General features: G+C 39.9%; 1 protein-coding gene across 2 annotated transcripts in view; it reads right to left on the bottom strand.

The window, feature by feature from the left end:
• Nucleotides 1–21,045, bottom strand: part of Sema3d (semaphorin 3D) — a 181,204-nt gene extending 160,159 nt beyond the window's left edge. The window contains exon 1 of one of the 2 annotated variants that reach the window (XM_050139787.1): nucleotides 20,367–21,045. The gene's annotated coding sequence lies outside the window, so the exon portion shown is untranslated. Of the gene's footprint in view, nucleotides 1–999; nucleotides 1,127–20,366 lie in introns of those variants that run through there. The other variant, XM_050139788.1, reaches the window with a different exon arrangement.
• Between the last annotated feature and the right edge of the window lie 312 nt (nucleotides 21,046–21,357).

The raw sequence follows: 21,357 nt of genomic DNA, 5'->3' as shown, positions 1-21,357 counted from the left end.
GTGTATGTATATTAATATAATTGAGCATCAGTCTTTAGACAACTTTATATTTCTTACATGGTACACAGAAAAACATTCTCTCATCAATATTTAATAGCAAATAATACTTAAATTCAAACCAAGTTGTCTTTAGTTTCAGTCTCTTAAATGAAAGAAATTTCTATAAATTTAATTGCAATATAAAAATGCATATACTCACATATGACAGAAAAGTAGAAAATGAGTTCACATTGATTAGTTTTGTAGAAAAAATCTTTCTGACTGCCCTAAGTGATTCAGAACACCATGAAAGACACCTGATGGAGCCATTGAACACTTGGTGACAGAGCCATTGAACACTTATAAGTTGTGAGTCTACTCTGAGTATATAAGGGCAATGCCTGAGAAGAAGCCAGACTTGTGTCTGCTACCCTCGAGCTCACTGCATAAGGGATGGTACAGACCAGGGAGAAGGCAATTTCAAAGGCCAAGTACACAACCAGATAAGGCAACTCTAACACAACTTGTACTTTCCTGACATTTACTGCAATATACACACACACACACATATATATATATATATAAATATATATATGCATATATAGGCAAAATAGAACTTTCTTCTTTTGTCCCAGAAGTTTCCTTTCCTTAAAAAATTTACTTAACTCTCCAAAACACTGCTACCTTCTATCTATAATTTAACTCATTAAACCTATCACTTATAGCATTATCTTCTTTGTAAGTTATAGTATATGTAATCATTTATAAACACAAGAAATCATATATAACCTTATGTTCTATACAGAAATGGACAGAGTTAGATTAATTAGAAAACATTGTATTATTATTTATTATAATTATCTATTCATACAATTATATATAATTAATAAATCATGCACATTTAATTGCAATCATTTATTGTAATGGACAATAGCTGAATACACTCCATGATTATACCAGGAAAGTTAGTTTGTTTCTCTGGAAGTTGTCGCTGAGATGTGGGCATTCGTTCAGCCTTACCTGGCTTCAGGTTTCAACAACAGTAAAGTACATGCTGCCATCACCAAGAAGCAGAAAGACTGCCTTCTCTAGCAGTGCAGACTCTTTTACCGTGTGATGTCTCCGTGTGTACCTCTGAGCACAGTGCCATCAGTGTGCCATGCCTACAGAGCTGAAGCCCGGGGCTATTCCACTTTGAATTCTCAGCACTGTCTTAAAATAGACAAGTTGCCCATTCATGTTCCAGGAAGGAAGGATGGGAGAGGGAGGAGGAAGGAAGAAGAGAGGGTGGTGAAAGAACATAGAAGAAATTTACACCAGCACATCCCCAGTCTCTCTGGAGTTAAGAAATTTGAGGAGACAGTTTCTCAGGATGGTTTTTTTAAAAAAAATCTGAAACACACCAACTACATGAACCAACTTAGACAATTTTACAGTAACTATTTCTTAACTAGAAAGGTTTCCAAATAAATCTGCTGAGATTGACAGGTTACTAGGCCTACATTTCAATCATCTCCAGGGTTAGAATTTTAAAAAAAATGAAAAAGTGAAGCAAAAGTCCTCTGGACCTCATTCTGATAAAGTTCAACAGGTAGAGTTCTGAAATTTTACCCATGGTTTATAAACTTATCAATACAGAAGATAACATTTCTACCTTGAGAAAATATCTTTTTGGAGGGACTGGAGAGGTGGCTCAGCAGTTAACCATCCTTCATGAGATCTGTAGCCCTCCTCTCACCTATAGGCCTACATACAGGCAGAAAACCGCATACATAATAAATGAATAAATCCTTTTTTAAAGAAAACATCTTTTAAAAAATCAAGACAGGACTGCTACCTAAGAGACTTATCATAGTTGTCTAAAACATAGCCTTTTAGAAACACAAAAATCCCATTTGCAGTCATTTAAAGATGAAATAATTCATTGTACGGTGCTCACATGTATGTTGAGGTAAATGGTCAGGATATATGTTTTCTGGATTGGCACACTTAAGGAAGAAGAAAGACTTGACTGACTTTTGAAAAACTGGGTATCGGTGTACAAAGACAGGATGAAACAAATTCCATCCCGAAATGATACTGTGATCAGTGTTGGAGCCAAGGTTTCATTTTAAGAACAAATTTGGTATTGTTTCCCAAACTAAATATGTGGTAAGGGAGTCATGGCTATGACTTCTCTTTCCATAGTGTGTCAGTGACCTTCTGGGATGAGACATCATTGACTGCACACCAGTGATGACATTGGCTGCTTCTCATCTCACAGAACATCAGTGAAGACAGAGCAAGGAAAGGATCCAGTGGGGACAAGGAAGTGAGTAAGAACCACCTAAGTCAGGACTCTGTTAGCTGGGTGTGACCACCTTCCCCATTAATCCTGGGTTACATATATGGAACAAGAATTGTTAATCAATTGATCAATGCAATCTTTTGCTAATGACTGAAACTACCCCAAACCCCACAAATAGCCTTGTAGGTTCTATATGAAAATTCCAATATTATTATTTGAAAACAGATTTCCCCACTAAATATTTAGAAATCAGTATGACTTAAATCATTTCCTAAAATACCTTTGGAGAGGCAATTTGTTAGACTTATGCAGACTAACACACTAAAGGATAAATAAAATAGCACAAAGAAAATGTAAAATTATCTTTCAAAATAAAAGAACAGTACGGATTCTGAAAAGTCATAAAGTAGCATATTTTATCTGTTCACTGAAAGCTATATATTATACATATACATCTGTGTATACATACACATGCAGAGTAAATATGAAATTTTCCTATCTAAGGTAACAATGCTCCCCCGAGAGACACAGACTATCTAACAGCACCCCCAAACACCAGGTATGAAAAGCCCTCTTTTGGGTTATTGGTCAGGCTACTGACCAACATTATAGGCTACTACTGCTGGAGCACTTGGTCACCCCCCATATGCTGAAGGTAGCTTCTCTTGCTAAAGATATTATGTACATTGATCCTAGCTCCAGAGGATCTGACACAGAAGTCAGAGGATCCTTGCTGAATCTGACTTTAACAGCTCCATCTCGAGAACTGACTTTGAGAGACTCAGGCACTCCCATGCATGATCCCATGGGGGTAAAGTAACCAATGGTCTTAGCACTATGATGCTTATGAACCACAACAATGACCAGCATGGCATGATAACTCCAAGAATGTAATATGGAATGGATATAGAAAAAATGAAAAAGAGGCAATAAGTTTGAGAGGGAACAAGAAGAGTACTTGGAAAGGCCTGGAGGGAAGGAAGAGAAGGGTAAAACTAAACAGACTTTGTATTGACTGCTTCGGTCTTTTGTTCGTTGTTTATATTTTGAGACAGGGTTTCATGTAGCTCAGAACAAACCTAGACTAGCTGTGTTACCGAGGCTGGGTTTAAAATCCTGATCCTCTACTTTCAGAGTATTGAGTCTGTGTGTACTGTCATACCGACCTAAGGGCTTCAATCTTCAAAGTTTTCTTTCTCTGGCTTCCCTCAACCAACGTTATTCTCAAAAATCTTAGAATACAAGGTTTCCATCTAATATAAATTTTGTATAAGGTTCATACACAAATACATGTGTATAAACTTATATATCTGTATGTATAAATAGTGCATTTAAAATTTATGTATATGGAGGGGGGTTGGGGGGAAGTAAAATAAAAAAAGAGAAAAAAATATGTATAAATGTACATATAAATATATTCTGAATGTATTCTTCTGCATATAAATAGTAAATAAAATATTGTGTATTAATCTACTCTCAAATTCTCATGGTTGGATCAAAACCGTTCAATGTTTTTCCTATGTATTCACAAGAAAATCACTTTTGTTACCTGAGAAATTGTAGGACTTTCTCTCCACTATCAAGCAAGCAATTTCATAATGGGTACATCTAATGTCCATTCCTAACACTCTCCATGTGGAGAGAGTGTCAGATCCTACATGCTGAAGGTCCAATTTCCAAGTCTACAGTCATCTCATATACATCAGATGCCAGTCGCAAACCATAGGTTCTTTTCCAGTGCTCATGATCAACCGCCTACAAATCTACAATCCACAACAACTTCACTGGGTTGGATAAATTTTTATGATGATGCATGGGGCTTGAACCCAGACAATGACAGATTTAAAGCAAAGGGCTACATAGACCAAAGATAAATGAAGGGAATACATGCACTGTGTGTCTTGGAACAGGCACAGGCCTTGTCATTTCTAGGCATACCACCCACCAAGCACCTCCATGTGTTCAACTGTCCAATTGCCTAACCCCTGCCCCCTGGGCTGTGAAGCCTCCATTGCAATGGTACAACTTCTAATAGACAAGGTAGGGGAGCTCAGAATGGCTCGTGTGCATATTCTGGCTTCCCTCATCTCCATCCGTCTCCTGTCTCATGCTTCCCTCTCTCTCCCTCCTGCTCTTCTGGCTGTTTTTCTTTCTTTTAAGACAAGGACCTCTGTAACCCGAAAAAACATGAACTCCACCATGTATCATGTATCCAAAGATGGCCTTGAACTCCTGCTGCTCTTGCTACCACCTCTTGAGGGTACAGGACAGGCATAAACCACCATGCCTGGCCCAGTGCCTTGGTCTCTATGCAGAGAATTTCTTTTTTTCCAAGCTACGATTCTTACTCTGTGAAGAGAGTCTTACAACTACTATCTGACCAGGCAGTGCAGAAATGTCTTTATATGCAGCAAGTGGTTCATTTCTATTACATGAGTTGGGAAAAGAGTTACAGATGCCAATAGATACCTTAAAATCCAGTTCATATAGATCATAGCATCATAGTAATCAGAGAGTAATACTGAATATTCCTATGAAAACCATGAGGCAATGGGGTAGAATTCATGTCTATCCTACTTGTAAAACATTTTAATTTTGTGAATAGGTTCATAAATTATTCATACAATTTATTCTGATAAGCATTCATAAGCAAAAGTGATAACTGTGAGAACAGACAAGCTTGTAACATTGAGAAAGACACTCAAAATTATTTTCCCAAAGTAATTCAGAACACTATTCAGTTTCAGTTCCATTTGCTCAGAAACAACCATGACATTAAAGTTCAAGTTCAGGAACATATCATTGATTATCATATTTGCCACTACTGTTTAGTTTCACATTAGAGAATTGTCAAGCAGATGATACAGCACTGGATAGTGACTTGCATTTGGTGCTAACGTCCTTGGAGATCCCCAGAGCTGAGATTCATCTCTGAGCTCTCCTTGACCCTGTTTCTTGGCAGATGGGGACTGAACTTTCCTTAGGTAACTTGATTCCATAAGGGCAGCATTGAGGCTTCCTGCAGAGTGCCCTGAACATTTAATAGAGAGAGAGAAAAACTCCAGTGCTCCCTTCATAGCCAGACAGTTCAAGTACGGCCAGTACATCACTGGTGTGTGGTCTAGAAACAGTCTAGTCTCTGGGCATGAGACTGCTTGAGTCTGGGATTATTTCCAGGTCGTCAAGTGAAAGAGCAGTGGATTAGATCATTTTGTTTCCTTTCACTTTCTTATGAAGCATACTAAAATAGACTGGCTCGAAATATCATGAGAGTGAGACCATTTGAGAAAAGGACCCAAGAATAAAGCCTGACAGGAGAATGTAAAGGGACAAAGTAGTGGCCACACGGTGGATATATTCTGGGCCAAAGGATAGAAATAAAAACAGGAACATGTTAGAGGAAAACAGGGCATCCTTGTAGAGGTTTTTAAAGTAATCTATTCAACAATCTGCATCTGTATTTGGGGATGGAAAGCTACATCAAGGAAATAGGCAATGTTACAAACCCAACAGTGGAAAGACAAACAGGGTAATGTCATTAAAGCAGGGTGGAACTAAAATGGGGGTGCTTCAGGACACTGTTACTTAATGCTTGGTGTCTATAACTAGCTCCTTCTTCTGGACTGCTTGAATGGAGGCACGTTCCTGTTGGAAACATACGCTATTGTCTATTATGTGTCTTCAAACTTCTTAGCAAGGAAGAAGCAGGAGCAGGAGCAGGAGATGGAAAAGGTTGAGCAAGATCAGTTTTGAACTACTATTCTGTTATCCAACTGCATATTTGAACTGGCAAGCTAAAGATACTTCCTTGAACTATTTCATCAGATTAAAAAAAAAGGCAACGCCAAATGATATAGATGAAATGGAAATCTATACAAATGTGTAATAGGTACAGCTTGTGTAAGAGAAGCCAAGGTGACACAATAATTTAATGTGCCATATAGTGTTTGGTTTGCCTAAACATTTATTTCTAAAAATGTTCCTGAGCTTAGTGTGATTTATGAACCCCAACAAATGGAGAAATGGACAAGTGTGGGGAGTAGTCTGAATGTAACTGGCTCCCATATTCTCAGTAGTTTGAATATAATTGGTCCTCACAATCTCATAAAGAATAACGTTATTAGAAGGCTTGACTTTGTAGGAGTGGGTATGGTCTGGTTGGAGGGAGAGTGTCACTAAGGGATGGGTTTGAGGTTTCCTGTGCTCAGGATTTTGCCGATTCTTGTTGCCTGCAAGATGTTGGACTCTGGGCTACTCCTCCAGCACTACATCTGCCTGCCTATTGCCGTGCTACCTGTCATGATGATGATGAACTGTAGGTGAACCACCCCAAATAAATGTTTTCTTTATGAATTGCTGTGGCCATGGTGTCTCTTCTCAACAATCAAACCCAATCTAAGACATCATGCAGCCCATGTGAATGATATAGTTAGGAATTGCACTCGGACTAGTTTCTCTGATAATTCATCATCTAAACCGTTGCACCACATTCTCTCCAACACTTCAGAACCATGCGCAACATTACCCTAATCATAGACTCTAAAAGTGTTACTTCCCAAACTAAGTGGCTTCCCTTATCATAAAAGGGATAAGCAACCAAGACTAATCTCAGATGGTGAGTTAGGCTGTGTGGTGTTGTAGTGAACTGCCTGAGACCCAAAATAATCCAGCACAGGGGAGAAAATTCTGGGAACGCCCTCTTCGTAACTCACAGTGGAGGGTCAGGAAGAAAATGACAGAATTAAAGAATAGGTCATAGGACTACTCTGCTGAGGGCTGAGAACGCACTCACCTATAGATATAACTCTATGCCGTTTGGAATAAGTTTCCTTCTATATTTGTTAGGAGAATAATAGTAGTGGGTTTCCTGCTGGACCCATGATTCTTGGTGTGTGGCCTCATTAACAAAGTGTGTATGGGTTCCATAGCATGGAATGGGACTAAATTAATTTTAAAAACTGATTGGCTATTCAGTCTAATGATTGTGCCACTGGGGGCTAGGTATATCTTTCAGGCAGGCTACTATTTTAGATAACAGTTCATAGCTGGGTTTCAGTGTGGCTTACTCTTCTCCTCTGAGAGTCTGTATAACACGTTCTAGCACTATGGACACTAATCAGTAGTGGTGAAACTTCAAGATGGATAACAGCTAGATTTCTCCGTGATCTATGTCACGTGTATGTGGTCTTATCAGCAATAGGGTCTTACCATTTTGGGGAGTAATGAATATTTTGGAATTAGTCTGCAGTGTTTGGGAAGTTTAGGGAACCACTTTTACCAAAGACTCAAAAGACATAGGCATTTGTCAGATGTGATAGAGAAGTTTGCCTTGGTTCTTGGTAGTAAATGTCTACCTAAGAGTAGTAGCTATGCTTTTACATTTTTGTTCCATTAATGACTCTCACACAGTATATATAACAGACACCCATTCAATAAATATTTCTTGAAATAAATAAAATATGGAACATGAATGGAGACAGATGAGCTTCAGGCAGAGAAAAACACAAAGCAAATATATGTGTGGGATGAGCAGTGCTCTATGTGTAAACTATGCTCTATGATTCACTATACATTCAGTCATGACATGAAAAAGGAAAGGCAGTAGAATATGAATGGATCACCTTCAGTGTGAATGTAACAGACTGAGTCGTCCAGGCCAAAGCTGCGGAGAATCGCTGACAGGATGATAGAGGAAAGACACATAGCCAAGCACCCTTGAGTCCTTGTCCTAGAGCAGCTTGGTCAGTGGTTTCAGAAGAACTGAGAGGGAGGGAATTCTCTTCTGGACAGGTGAGTGGGATTGGAGTGAAAATGGTTCCTCAGAAAAGATTTGCTGGGTCTGAGTGAATGTAGTGAATGGAAGGAGCCTTCAGCTAAGGGCTGGGAGCTGTGATGGCAACAAAAGAAGATAAAACCAAGAGAAAGGAGAACTAAATGCAGCAAAATCCTCATATGGAAAGAACAGAGGAATCGCTGGCACAAAAGAGGTTGAAACTGGCTTGTTTGGCTTACTGCCTAGGGAAATATACATGACTGTGCTTGTTCATCCTGATACCGATTAAGGTGCCCATACACCAGCATTTTTACACACACACACACACACACACACACACACACACACACACACCACACACTCGCATACATACAGAGACACCCACACATATATACCTTTATACCAGACCTCAAGGGTAATTTAGCATCTTTACTTCTGACTATTGGAAATAACATAGTATTACGGATATACAAAAAGATGATTTTTGGTTGTCATGGACATTATGATGTTTGACTGCTAAAAACTGGGGAAAAGGAAACCTCAATACAGTTGTTATTTTAATAACTTTGGAGTGAAGGCTACAGGATAGGAAGTGACTCTTCATTACACACTAATACCTTTTGAAATATGAATAATAATATTGCTTCCTGAAATATGAAAAGAAATGTACTGATAGGGATACAACAAAAGAAGGCTTTGAAACAATCAGGGTGCAGAGCCAGGGTGGAGGGTGGGGTAAAGAAAACCCATAGTACGTTAGCCCAGGCGCATTGAACGTTTATTGAGTGCACATGTGTAAGCAGTGCATTCCTTTTCTATGCAAGTTACTCCTGCCAAAAGCTTGCCCTTTTAAAAACCTGAACAATGAATGCTCCCTGCCAAACCTCATCACAGAGAAGTCAAAGACAACAATCCCCATGGCTCTGCAAAACGTGAAATGAGCCAAAGACAGGGAGATGGTGTTTGCTCATCTGACTATCTGGCATCAGTACTTCTGAACAGCTACTTTACAGGTGATAAAAGCCCTCACTTCAAACAGAGCACAAGATTCTTGATTTGAACCGACTTTCCAGTTTGAGATGCAAGCATGTGTCTGATATTCTTTTATTGTGCAGATAGCTTTGCATCCAAAAGAGTCTGGGTACCTTTATTGTCTACTAATCTGTATTAAAAACAATATGTAAACACTGACTAGGTTATAATATAGAAATATAACAGAAAGGAATGACAAAAGTCAATGTAGCCAAAATCAACTCTATATTGAAAAATACATCAAGGCCAAAATCAATAATTCTACAAATGTATTAATATTCAGAGATTTTGTGCTCTGGTATATAAATTAAAATTTCAGATAGATGATATTTGAAATGATTATTTTCATTTTAAGGATATTTTTAAAATATTAATTTGGTTATAATTACTTTTCAGAAGTCAACAATTACTTGAAAATGTGTTCAGAAGAGATAAGAAGAACAACATTCTGAGCTTTTTAAAATATGAATTAAACATTCTCCATTATTGAAATTAAACATTTAAGAAGTTTTCACAAAATATTGTTTAATTACTCATTTTGACTAAGGTAACTTATCATAGGTCAGATGACTTTTGTTCATTTGGTTTTTGACACAGTCTCATGCATCTAACTGACCTTGAATCTGTAGTTTAACTTTGAACTCTTGATCCTCCTGCCTCCAACTGCTAAGTGCTGGGCTTCTAGGCATCTACAATGGGTGCAAGACAATTGTCTATATTTTGTCAATTATGTTTTAAGTAAACGCTGATTGGCCAGTAGCCAGTCAGGAAGTATAGGCAGGACAACCAGACAGGAAGTGGAGGCGGGTCAATGAGAACAGGAGAATTCTGGGAAGGAGGAAGCCCATTCCTTCCCAGTCCTGTCCAGACACCAAAGAAGCAGGATGTGACCTGCCCCGCTGAAAAAGGTATTGAGCCATGTGGCTAACATAGATAATAATAATGGGTTAATATAAGTTATAAGAGTTAACAAGAAGCCTGAGCTAGTGGGCCAATCAGTTTATATCTAATGTAGATTCTCTGTGTGATTTTCTTTGGGAACTAAAGACTGTGGGAACTGGGCAGGACAGAAACCCCAACAAGCCTGCCCTCATGCTACATACAGTCATGGATCAAGAACAAATATTAAGAAAGTTTTCATTTCTTTTGCCACAGGGAAAACATAAATCTATAATTTCATTGAGGGTACAAATAATATTAGTCATATAATGTCAGTCTTTTTTACAAGTTTATAATACAGTGTACTGTCACCAGAGGTAGGCTTAATCCTGTCTCCTACAGCCAGGTTATCAGGCTTTTCACAGAAAAGTTCTTGTGTGTTTCATATTATGACTCATATAAAATAACAACAGAGGAAGTAAAGTCTAAAAAAATGCTAAGTTTTTAACATTTGTCATGTTAAAACACAAGTTCAACCTAGACTCTAAAGCACGTCATCACTAAACAATTATAAATATGAAGAAGGAGTAAAGAGCAAAGCCATAGACATGACAAAATGACAGGGTATTTGGCTCAATTGTAGAGGGAGCTGCCCACACAACAATAAACCAGGTTTTGTTGGTTTGTTTGCTGTTGTTTATTCGCTTGTTTATTTCTCTCTCTGAACCTAGAGATTGAATGCACATGACAGATGAGTGCCTTGCATTTTGCTTTGAAATGGGGTCTTGTTAGTAAGCAACCAACGCCAGCCGTAAGATTTGGCCATCTCCTGCCTCAGCCACTCAGTTGACTGGGATTTCAGGAATGTGCCACCACATTTGACACTTACGTTTGAAAACACAACAAATTCTTCTAAGTACACATTAAAACAAAACTCAAAGCACCAATAGCAAAACTGTACCAAATGTAGACAAGAACATTGTGAGAAAAAGTAAAATTTTACATATGAATCTCTCTCCTTGGAGAAAGAAATAAAGATAAGAAGGAGCACTTGTATTTAGAAGTATGTGTGTGAGTACATACATGCATATAGATATGTGTGAATGTGTAATATAGACTCGTGTAATATGCAAGTACATGAAAATATATACATGTGAGTACTCATATATATATGTATATATATGTGGGGGGGTGTGGGGGGGTGGGTGGGTGGGTGTGGGTGTGGGTGTGTAATAAATATAATTGATCCAGTGGCAAGAGGCAATCCTCTTTACTGTCACTAACATTCGCAGAAATACAAATATGCCTCAGCTTCTAGGAAGGATTATGGAAGGTAGAAGCTCCCTAGGAATTCTAGAGCATACAACATAGTGACGCATAGTTATTGCACACATAGAATTTGATGGATAATAATCTTTAATGTATTTGACAGAGTCGGTTCCTTGAGGTTGAAAGAAAGAGAAAAGTCTAAGTATTCATTCATTGACTTTGATAAGAATTTTGGAAGGCTAACCTTTATCTAGAATTGAAGACATCTGGGAACAATGATGGATCTCAGTAAAGTCAGCAAGCAGCAGAAATACAGAGAGAAAACCCTTCTCTATGCCTTTAAACACTTAAGACTGATCCATTGGTTGCTAACATACAGCTTCATTTTCATGACAAACTACAATAATGTGATTCAGAAGATTTTGAAAATTCAGTATTCTGTCTTATTTTGAAAAGAAATAATTATAAGGATATCCAAGTCACTGTATTTTTTTGTGATGATCAGATTTATTATCTTTATTATTAACAGAAGACGCTAGCAGCATTAATAGGATGCCCAAATGAAAGAAAGTAATCAAACATTCAATCTCTCCTGACAACTGCACAGACATATATAAGGAAAAATCCTATATACATGACAAACACATGAACACACACACACACACCCCAGAATGAGAGAGAGAGAGAGAGAGAGAGAGAGAGAGAGAGAGAGAGAGAGAGAGAGAGAGAGAGGTTAACCCTGATGGGTACAAAATGGCTCACCTTCAGTCTGCTTTCTCAATGCCAGCTGTAAATACAATGATTCAGAGGGGTTTTAGATTTCTAAAAACACTTAGAAAATAGAGCAGTTTCCCTAAAACTCACACCAGCTTTTGCCATTATCTATATTTTACATTGGTTTGGATAATCACTACAAATAATAAACCATTAAGGAAATATTATCAGTTCCAAATTTATTTACATTTTTACAAGGAGTCTATAGGACATTTTCATTATATCCTTTAATCTGTAACAGTATCTCAGCTGTCCTAGTTATTGATGACATTGGAGGCGTGAGGATTTCTAAATTTTCCACTAGTGTAATTTGTCTCAAGTTTTTTTCTCTGCCGTTCATAGGATTACAGATTTAAGAAAGAGCCCGATTTAAAATACACCACTTTTACTCACTCACATGAAGAGTCCATTCCGTCCATGAGATCTATGGCTGTCATTTTAAATGTGACAACGTGGTTGACACTGGCAGTAAGATGGGGTTCGTGAGAATTAATTCCTGCGCAGTGCTCTCTTTCTTTGCCCCCTTCACACCATGCTCTTTGGGGAGAAAACTGTTCTCACCCCAAAGCTATTCTATTTCTCTTTCTCACCTCAGTACAGAAATTATTTGAAGTTCTTCTGCACAGGGACCCTAAATTTTCTCCTATCTTTAGTATTTGATAAAAATTATGAAAACTACTATAATTTCATGAATATTTGTTTTATACTTGTTTCATAACTATTACTACAGCTTTGATTGTTCATATTATTTGTATCTTGATCACTGGGAGTTCTAAACATTGTTTCCTGTGTCTTTTTGGCATACAGCTATCATTTGTGTGCACACGTACATGTGTGAACATGAATGTTGTTTGCATATACATGAGTAAGAGCATGTGTGTGTTTGTGTGCATAAATGTGTGTAAGTATGCACATGTGTATGTTTGTGCACATGTGTGGGCATGTGTGTAGACATGTGTATATGAAGACATGTGTGTGTAAGGCTTTGTTCAGGTGATTGCTTGTGAATGTATATTTTTCTGTGAGTGAATATATGTATACATGTATGTGGAGGGTAGGTATGCATATGCATGTGTGAGTTTGTGTGAGTATGTGTGTTTGTGTGAGTTTGTGTGTGCTCGCATGTGTATATACACATGTGGGGTATGTGTATATATTTGTGGATGAGTTAGTGTATGCATGCATGTGTGTATGTATACATGTGATGTGTGTGATTTTGTATATATGTGGTTGAATAAGTGTGTGTACGTGTGTGTGTATGTACATTAGGTGTGTTTGTGTATGTTGCTTAGTGTTCTTTTATTTTCTGATATTACAAGGTGGTTTTAGAATTAGTCATTTCTCTAAGGAAACTGGGTTCTTTCTACTGAAGAATGGTATTAAAAAGCAAAATGCAGTTGCTCTTTGTTAAATATAAAACTTAACTCTAATTTAAACTTACTCGTGTCTTAGTAATTACCACATATCTTTGAATGTAGTAGATGTATGAAAAAATTATTCCTGACCTTTCTACATTTTGCTTCCCAAATTTATTAATTTTGGAATAGTGATCCTCAACGATTTTTGCCGTGAAAGCTCTCAAAATAAGAATTTTAGAAATCTCATAAAACTATACAAATTATTTCAACAAGTAAAATTGAATTAGTGGCATTCCTACTAATCTAGAAGTTAATATTAAAGGCAATTTGCAGGCTCAAATTGCAGTATAATATTTTCAAAATAAAATTGCTTTCCATAATAAGAACACTGTTCCTTTTGAATTTTTTAAAGCCTTATAGAACTCTTGTTACTTTCGTCGATTAATTACTTTATATATGAGAACCAAATATCCCCTGAGCATAACAATAATAATAAATACTAGACTTCAGAATACCTGAATTTAGTACTTATAGCCTATTCTTTTATGATAAAGATAAAAAGAAAAACAACTTATGCTAATTTTATACATGTCATAGGAGCTAGGTTATGCAGATTTAATTTGACAACATTCCATCATTAGGCATGGATCCACCTGTGCCTTTTTAATATTTGAAAATTCCATACGTGAGAACCCTATTTGTATCACTTTCACCTTTTCTTCTCCCTGTTCCAGCTCCCCTTTCCTCTGTTATCTCTCCCACTCATGAGCTCTTCTTTAATTGATGCTACACATGTGTACATTCAAGCATAGAGTCACATACACAAGCCCCTGAGTTCACTTAGTGCTGTTTGTAAACACATGAGCCTAGAGATGACCACTCGTAATTGGACAACTCACTTGGAAACTTTCGCACCCTGGAGAAAATGGATTCTCCCTTTTCAGCAGTAGTTGACTGTAACTCTTCACCTAGGCTCAGGCATCATGAGATGTCCCCAGTTTATGTTGGACTTCAGCTGGAATTCTCATCATGCAGGTCTTGTTTAGGCAACCATATTTTTTGAGAATTCATGAGTCCAACCTCTAAGGGACTTTAAAAAATGAAGTCAGTAGGAGGCCTTACTCTGAGTCCCACTTTTCAAAGTTAATACAAACTAATGATAAATTGGCCAATATTATTTCTCAGTCTCTTTATTCTAATGAGTCCAGTCAACATCTCTACTGAGAAAGTTTCTATTGTAACTTTTGTTATGCAATGTAGTTATGGTTATATGTACTTAGGTCATTTATTTAAATAGCAGCTGGGAAGCTCATCTGGATTACAAACAGCACCATAATCTCCAATGTCTGTTTAAAGTATTCAAGAATCTTAATTAAAAGGTGCAGAAAAAAGCATGACTCATTTAAGATAGATTGTGTTACTTTGATATAGTTATACAACTTTATTTACCACATAAGTAATCTTGCTTTATTTTAAGAAGCTGAATAATTTATTTTTCATTTGTATTGTGCTTGCTCGTTTGTGTGTTTGTGTGTATGTGTGTGTGTGTGTGTGTGTGTGTGTGTGTATTAGCTTACTACTTTAGGATGCGATAGTTCCATTAGGACAATTTTTGATTAACTGGAAGATCATTGCACATTCCTGTGAGTTGCCGGTGAAAGCCTTGCTCAGCATTACTTATTGAAATACCACTTTCTAAAATTACTAGACTGTCTCCCAGAAGAAATAAGGGATGTAAAAGAAGTAATTCCTCTTTCTCAAAGCAGAAGGGGATGCAAGGTGAAGGATGATGGTCTACGCCGGAAGAGGGATTAATCCAGATAAGTCTCTCAGGGTCACGGAGCCCCTTCACACGTTGCTTTACTCCTCCCTTCCAGTTAAGGGGGGTGTATATGGCTTATGGAGTGTTACAATTGAATGAGCGCACTGAAAGGACTTACTAACAGAAGATTAGTAAGCAGCTTGAAAATGCACTGTTTCAGTACTATTAAAGTGGTTTAACGTAAGTGTAAATGTGGAAATGCAAAATCAAATAATTGCAGTGAAGGGTCAAAATAATTAAAAAGAGCCCTATGTTTTAGCACATGGACTATCTTCCTAAAAGCCCTTGTGTGTACATGTTGCTTGATCATTTATTTTATGTAAAAATGGCAGTAATGAATCTGTCTCATTACCAAAATCCAAAATAACTTTCAAAGTGTTGTAGCTGCTTATCAATAATTTGTATTTACAATAAATTGTCTCTTTTTCTCAAATACTTTACTGATTAAAATTAAACTACCATTTTCACAGATGACATAGATTAAATCATTCTTAATTAATTAGTTTCTTCCAAAAAGCCCACAAATTTAATAATTTTGGCGTACGTAACTCTTTTAAGTGCATGAGTGTATGCCCTTCCTGTGTTACTGCACGGTCACTACAATCTGGAGCTAAATCCTTTAAGTGAATAGGAAAAATCCAGAAACGAGAAAATATCTACTTGTTATAATCAAGACAAGTATGAATGTGGAATGATTTTGTCAACATTATAGATATTTAAATTACTATCTGTAGAATAATTAATTAGATTTTAATAATATGTGATAGATGCTTTGTACAGTATTAACTAAAGGTATTAAAAATTAAGAGAAGACAAATTATTTTTCTCCAGATTTCTATGATCTAGGCAGGGATTATAAACAATATAAGCACAGAGAAACAATTGAAGTATTTCAAGTAAGGATGGATTTCAAAGACATAAAAGTAAGGGAGTATCTGGCCAAAGTCTCCTAGAGGAAGAGAAGTTTTATAAACCAACATTGTGATTTTGTGGTCACCAAATATTGTCCAAGTATCAATCATCATTTCTACTGTTGTTGTTGCTTAGTCCCTAAATGTGGCAGCTTGCTCTGGTTTAACCTCAAGGCTTGTGATAGGAAAGCCCCAAAGACATTTTCACCTTCCTTGGATACGCTATGAAGCTGCATGTGTTTGTAGCAAAATACCACTACTAATAATAACAACATAGACCATTGGCTACTCTTGTTTATTAAATGAAAAGGACAATTTCTCATGAACATGTCATAAAAATATTAAGCCTTCTAGATGAGAGACCAATTTTGGTCAACTTTTTTTTTCTAGATAATGAAGCTGTTTTAAACAATCTGAAGATATCCTACTACTTTTTACAATAACAGTCACTGGAAGACTTTCTATTTAAGATGACTTGATAGTCCACATTCATAAAAACCTGGTGGAAACTTAGCCCAGCAACTTCATTACTACTTTAATAAGTGAATGCTGAGCCACAAGATGCTTCTAACCTTAGGAAATATCTACCGAGACGCATGATAATTTCTGCAAACTGTATGACAGTTAACGTGCCGTGTCCACACAATGAACCATATGAAAGGTAAGAACTAAGAATCATAAAAGATTCTGCCTTAATTTAACTACAAGTATGGATGAAGTATGTCCCAAGTCTGGAAAAGAAGATACAGTTGGTGACTCACATTCAAACCTAAGGCACCATGTTGTTCTGTCAGATACTCTTCCTCCACCTTTGTCATTGTGCCATCCTGGTTTTCCCTCACACAAACACAGTCTTCACTCTGACACATAGCAATGACAATAATAACAACAAGTTTATCTCTGTGCAGATTTCCCCTACAAAATGGAGAACAAGTTCATCAGGGAAACTATCGCCTACAAAGGCAGTCCCGTGAAAGGGAAATCCCAAAGAAAAACATATAGGCGTCCTCCTGAATATTAACCTTCATCAGGTGATGAAAGGAGACAGAGACCCACATTGGAGCACCGGACAGAAATCTCAAGGTCCAAATCAGGAGCAGAAGGAGAGAGAGCACGAGCAAGGAACTCAGGACCGCGAGGGGTGCACCCACACACTGAGACAATGGGGATGTTTTATCGGGAACTCTCCTAGGCCAGCTGGCCTGGGTCTGAAAAAGTCTGGGATAAAACCAGACTCGCTGAACATAGCTGGCAATGAGGACTACTGAGAACTCAAGAACAATGGCAATGGGTTTTTGATCCTACTGCACGTACTGGCTTTGTGGGAGCCTAAACAGTTTGGATGCTCACCTTACTAGACCTGGATGGAGGTGGGTGGTCCTTGGACTTCCCACAGGGCAGGGAACCCTGATTGCTCTTTGGGTGGGGGGCTTGGCTGGGGGAGGGGGAGGAAAATGGGAGGCGGTGGCGGGGAAGAGACAGAAATCATAGATAAATAAATAAATAAATAAATAAATAAATAAATAAATAAATAGGGAAATCCCAGTAACTATTTTTCTATCATTCACCTGAAGATTCTACTCATGGTGATTGGCTTCCTGATTGGCTTCAGACTTTTGCCTTGACAGACATTTTTCCCCAGGCTTCTCCCTCAGGAAGTCAGCAAGAGGAGCCGGGAACCCAGTCTTTATCCTTCTTTCTAATGAACAGCAGACTCTTGTGAAGGTAAAACAGTGGCCAAAATATGAAGGTTTCTGATGTGTAGGTCAAGGGGAAACTTGTCATCGAAACAGGTGTTCTCAACTTGAGAGTTGCTGTCAGATAAGGTTATTCTCTTGCTTTTAGAAATATGTTTAAAGTCCCGATAGTTTTGGTAACATGTTATACATACACACTTGGAATTTTGATATTATGAACATTTATAGGTCTGGAGATGAGGTGTTCTGTCCTCTCCAACCAACTTCTCTAGTGCTCTCCACATAGACGTGTTTACTCATATAGACCTCGGAAAAGACTTCCCTTCCAGTAGAGTCATGGTTCCTGAAGGGAGAGCCACAGCCAAGCAATTGAGCCCCTACAGCAGCCTTACCCCTTACAATGTATATTTGTTCACAGAAATCATCATCATTTTGATTCTATTGTCACCTCTAAAATGAACAGAGTGAGGATTTAGTACATTCTCCTATTGATGTAACTTTTAAAAGTATGATTATTCGTACCAATATAAATGTCCAATGGAACAATATTAATTTTTCCTTTTTAATCATCAAAAGACCATTTACACAATATTGAGAGCAATGAAACAGAATACAGAGCACATGGACACAATAGATATTTGATAAATGTCAGTTTCCTTTTCCAGCAATTTTCCATTTCATAAGTGGGTAAATTCCATGTGAAATTTTGGCAGGTCAAATTAGTCCCATTTCATTGTCTCTCAGTTACCTCTTGATCCTCTGCTTATCTCTTTGAACATCATTTCCTGACTGTTCTTTTTAAGGGCAAAGGTCTGTTCCCATCTCTTGACCCCTGCATGGCCATCACTTAGTAGCCTGTCATTGAAAGCCGCGCTAGCCAGGACTCCAAGACCACAGGGAGCTAAAGCAACTGCCAGCTATGGCTGGTCACTCCCAATATTGATCCTTCCTGCACTTTAGATAGAGAGGGAGGGCGAACAGCTTCCACAGAGTGATGGCTTGAGCCTCCCTCCCTTCTGTATTCTTCATATTTTTCTCCCCACATGTCAGATGTAGAAGGCTCTGATGGCCCTTGCCCTGGCTGTTGTCATGCCTTGCACAAAAGCAGCAGAGATACTCCAAGGTGCAGGGCCAAGGGTGGGAGGTGGGGCTGGGATGAGCATGGTATCTCTTTATCATGTAAACTCCTTTGAGTTCTCTGCCTTCCCAGTGCTGGTGCACATATTCAAGAGAACCCTTTTCCTTGGAATTTGAGACTTTAGGTCCTTTCCAGTTACTGGTACTTTCTGCTTCTTTTTATGGTGCAAATAGAAACTCGCGGCTAGAGTGGGGTGTGATGCCAAGGGTTTGGGTGGAGAAAGAAGAATCCACGTAGGGATACTGCATTCTGTTAGGGTTTGACACAATATGGTGAAAAGTTCGCCAACTGAGCTCCGACATCCTTAATACCTAATGGCTGAGGTCAGCAGCCTCAGTTGCCAGGCGTGTGTCTCCAATCCAGTCCCCACATTCCTGATAGCCCAGCCAGAGCACAGGGGTGTCTCCTCCTCCTGTCAAGTCCTTCCAAGGGCCTGGACTTAGGCAAATCAACTCATTTCATCCCATGAGGTTGAACAGAAGTCATCGGGAAAGGAATATCGTTTCAGAAAACAGTCCTCGAGATTGCCAGAGCAGTTGGAGAATCTGAGAGAGCCTAGGTGGTGCCCTCGGGGTTAGATGCACGGGGGGGGGGGGGGGGGGGGGGGGGGGGGGGGGGGGGGGGGGGGGGGGGGGGGGGGGGGGGGGGGGGGGGGGGGGGGGGGGGTCGTATCCGGGGCCACAGAATTCCCTGGTTGCAGCACACTTGCCATAACCTTATTTCACAGTCAGCAAGCTTAGAGGCTGTTATCTGGCTTCAAAACCTCCTACCCCACCCCGCCCTAGCAAGAGGGTTGCGCTCTCCCAACAGACCGCCAGTCGCGATTTCTTTCAAAGAAAAAAAAGGTGTTGTAGCTCCCTTTCTCAAAGTGCCACAAGCAAAACAACCATCTTGCTCCTACCTTCTGTGTCCCCAGGCTAAAAGGAAAAAAAAGGGGCGAGCAGGGCGCAGTTACACTTTGCTTAATTCATTCTGGACCGCCCCTACCACCGCTGCTCCGAATGAACCTGTAGTTGTGGGGAGTTGGGAAGCACGTTCCCCAAGTTTCTTTGACTGTCAAGCCTAGGAAGGGGGACCCGGAAAGGGGTATCCAGGAAGAGGGTAAATTTCTCAGGCGCGGCGCCCCGGAAAGCAAACTTTCAGCAGCACAGGCTGGCAGAGCTTCGGAGTGAGATTCTGAAACACAGCGGCGTGGTGGCACTGCGCCCCAGTTGTCGCAGGATCTCAGAAGCGGAGCTCCTGGGCTCCCCAGTCTGTCCCGAGGCGCAGCTGCTCCCGGTGCGCTCTCCGGCGCCTTCTCAGACTCGGTAAAGGTCCCCACATCCCGGTCGCCCAGGGTCACCACTTCGGATCCACAGTCGCGCTCACATCCCACCATCCCTGCTTAACATTAAGCCGCCAGAGCACCCTCCCACTGGAGCGGCAGGTGACCCGAACCCAGACTTACCTCCCTGCTGGCAACTCCTGCCGCTTTTTCTCTTCCCTCCGACGCTGTTTCAGGAGAGAAGAAGGGACAGCCGGCGATGGCCAAGAGGACCGGGACGCCCGGCACAGGCGCGAGTTCTTAGGAGCCGCAGCCCAGGCTGAGCCGCGGAGCGCGGGCGGCCCTGGCGGAGCGCGGAGGCGCTGGCTTCGGCGGGGCGGGAAGGCAGGGGGCGCTCCTGTACCCCCGCGAGCGTCTCTCCGCGCGGACAGCGACCCAACCAGTTGGCTCCTTGGCCGGGGAGCGTGGTGAGGAAAGGCACGCTCCAAGCAGGAGGCGGCTTTTAACTTTGTGGTGTGACCGCAGCAGCTGTCCTGGGAGAGACTCCGTCTTTCTAAAAAGGGGATGCTCAGAACGCCAGGGATTACCTCTCCCTCCAATCTCCTCCCCCAGCTCCGGGCCTCTTCCGATGTGCTGGCAATCCCTCCTGAGCTCACAGACCTTCCCTGTCTGCGCCTGGCTGTCCTGGGTGGGTTTGGAGGTAGTTCCGGCCGGATCTATGAGTGCTTTGGGGAGGATGGGGTGTTGTGTCAGTCAGTAAAGCCACCCCTGTCGTCTCAGTCTGGGCTTGGGTGATTTAGAGAGCCTGCATTCCCTTCTCTTTCAGAAAGTACCCAAAGGACTCCAGGCAGAAACAACAGGGGCGATGGTTGACCACAAATGCCACCCTAAAAATTCCAATTACCCTAGGAAAAGTACAGGTGTTTCTCTGGTAAACTCCAGCCTACATTTAGTGGCCCGGAAAGGTTGAGCGAATTAGTTCTCCTCAGTGACCGACCCCTGAGGCTTGGCAACGTGGAACCTTCACCTGTATCCTCACAACTGGCCCCAGGTGGTGGGCGCGGCCCTCCTTCTGGGTTCTTTTGAACGTTTTTTTGCAAACTTTGATCACACAACAAGAATAATTTGGAGGAATACGAGCACAGACCCTGGACATAGATTTTTAGGAAATTAA

The sequence above is a fragment of the Alexandromys fortis genome, unplaced genomic scaffold (assembly GCF_014885135.2).
Source record: "Alexandromys fortis isolate MF-2015 unplaced genomic scaffold, M_Fortis_MF-2015_v1.1 scaffold_38, whole genome shotgun sequence".
Classification (NCBI taxonomy): domain Eukaryota; kingdom Metazoa; phylum Chordata; class Mammalia; order Rodentia; family Cricetidae; genus Alexandromys; species Alexandromys fortis.
The sequence above is the reverse complement of the archived record's forward strand: the minus strand, read 5'-3'. Positions and strand labels throughout refer to the sequence as shown.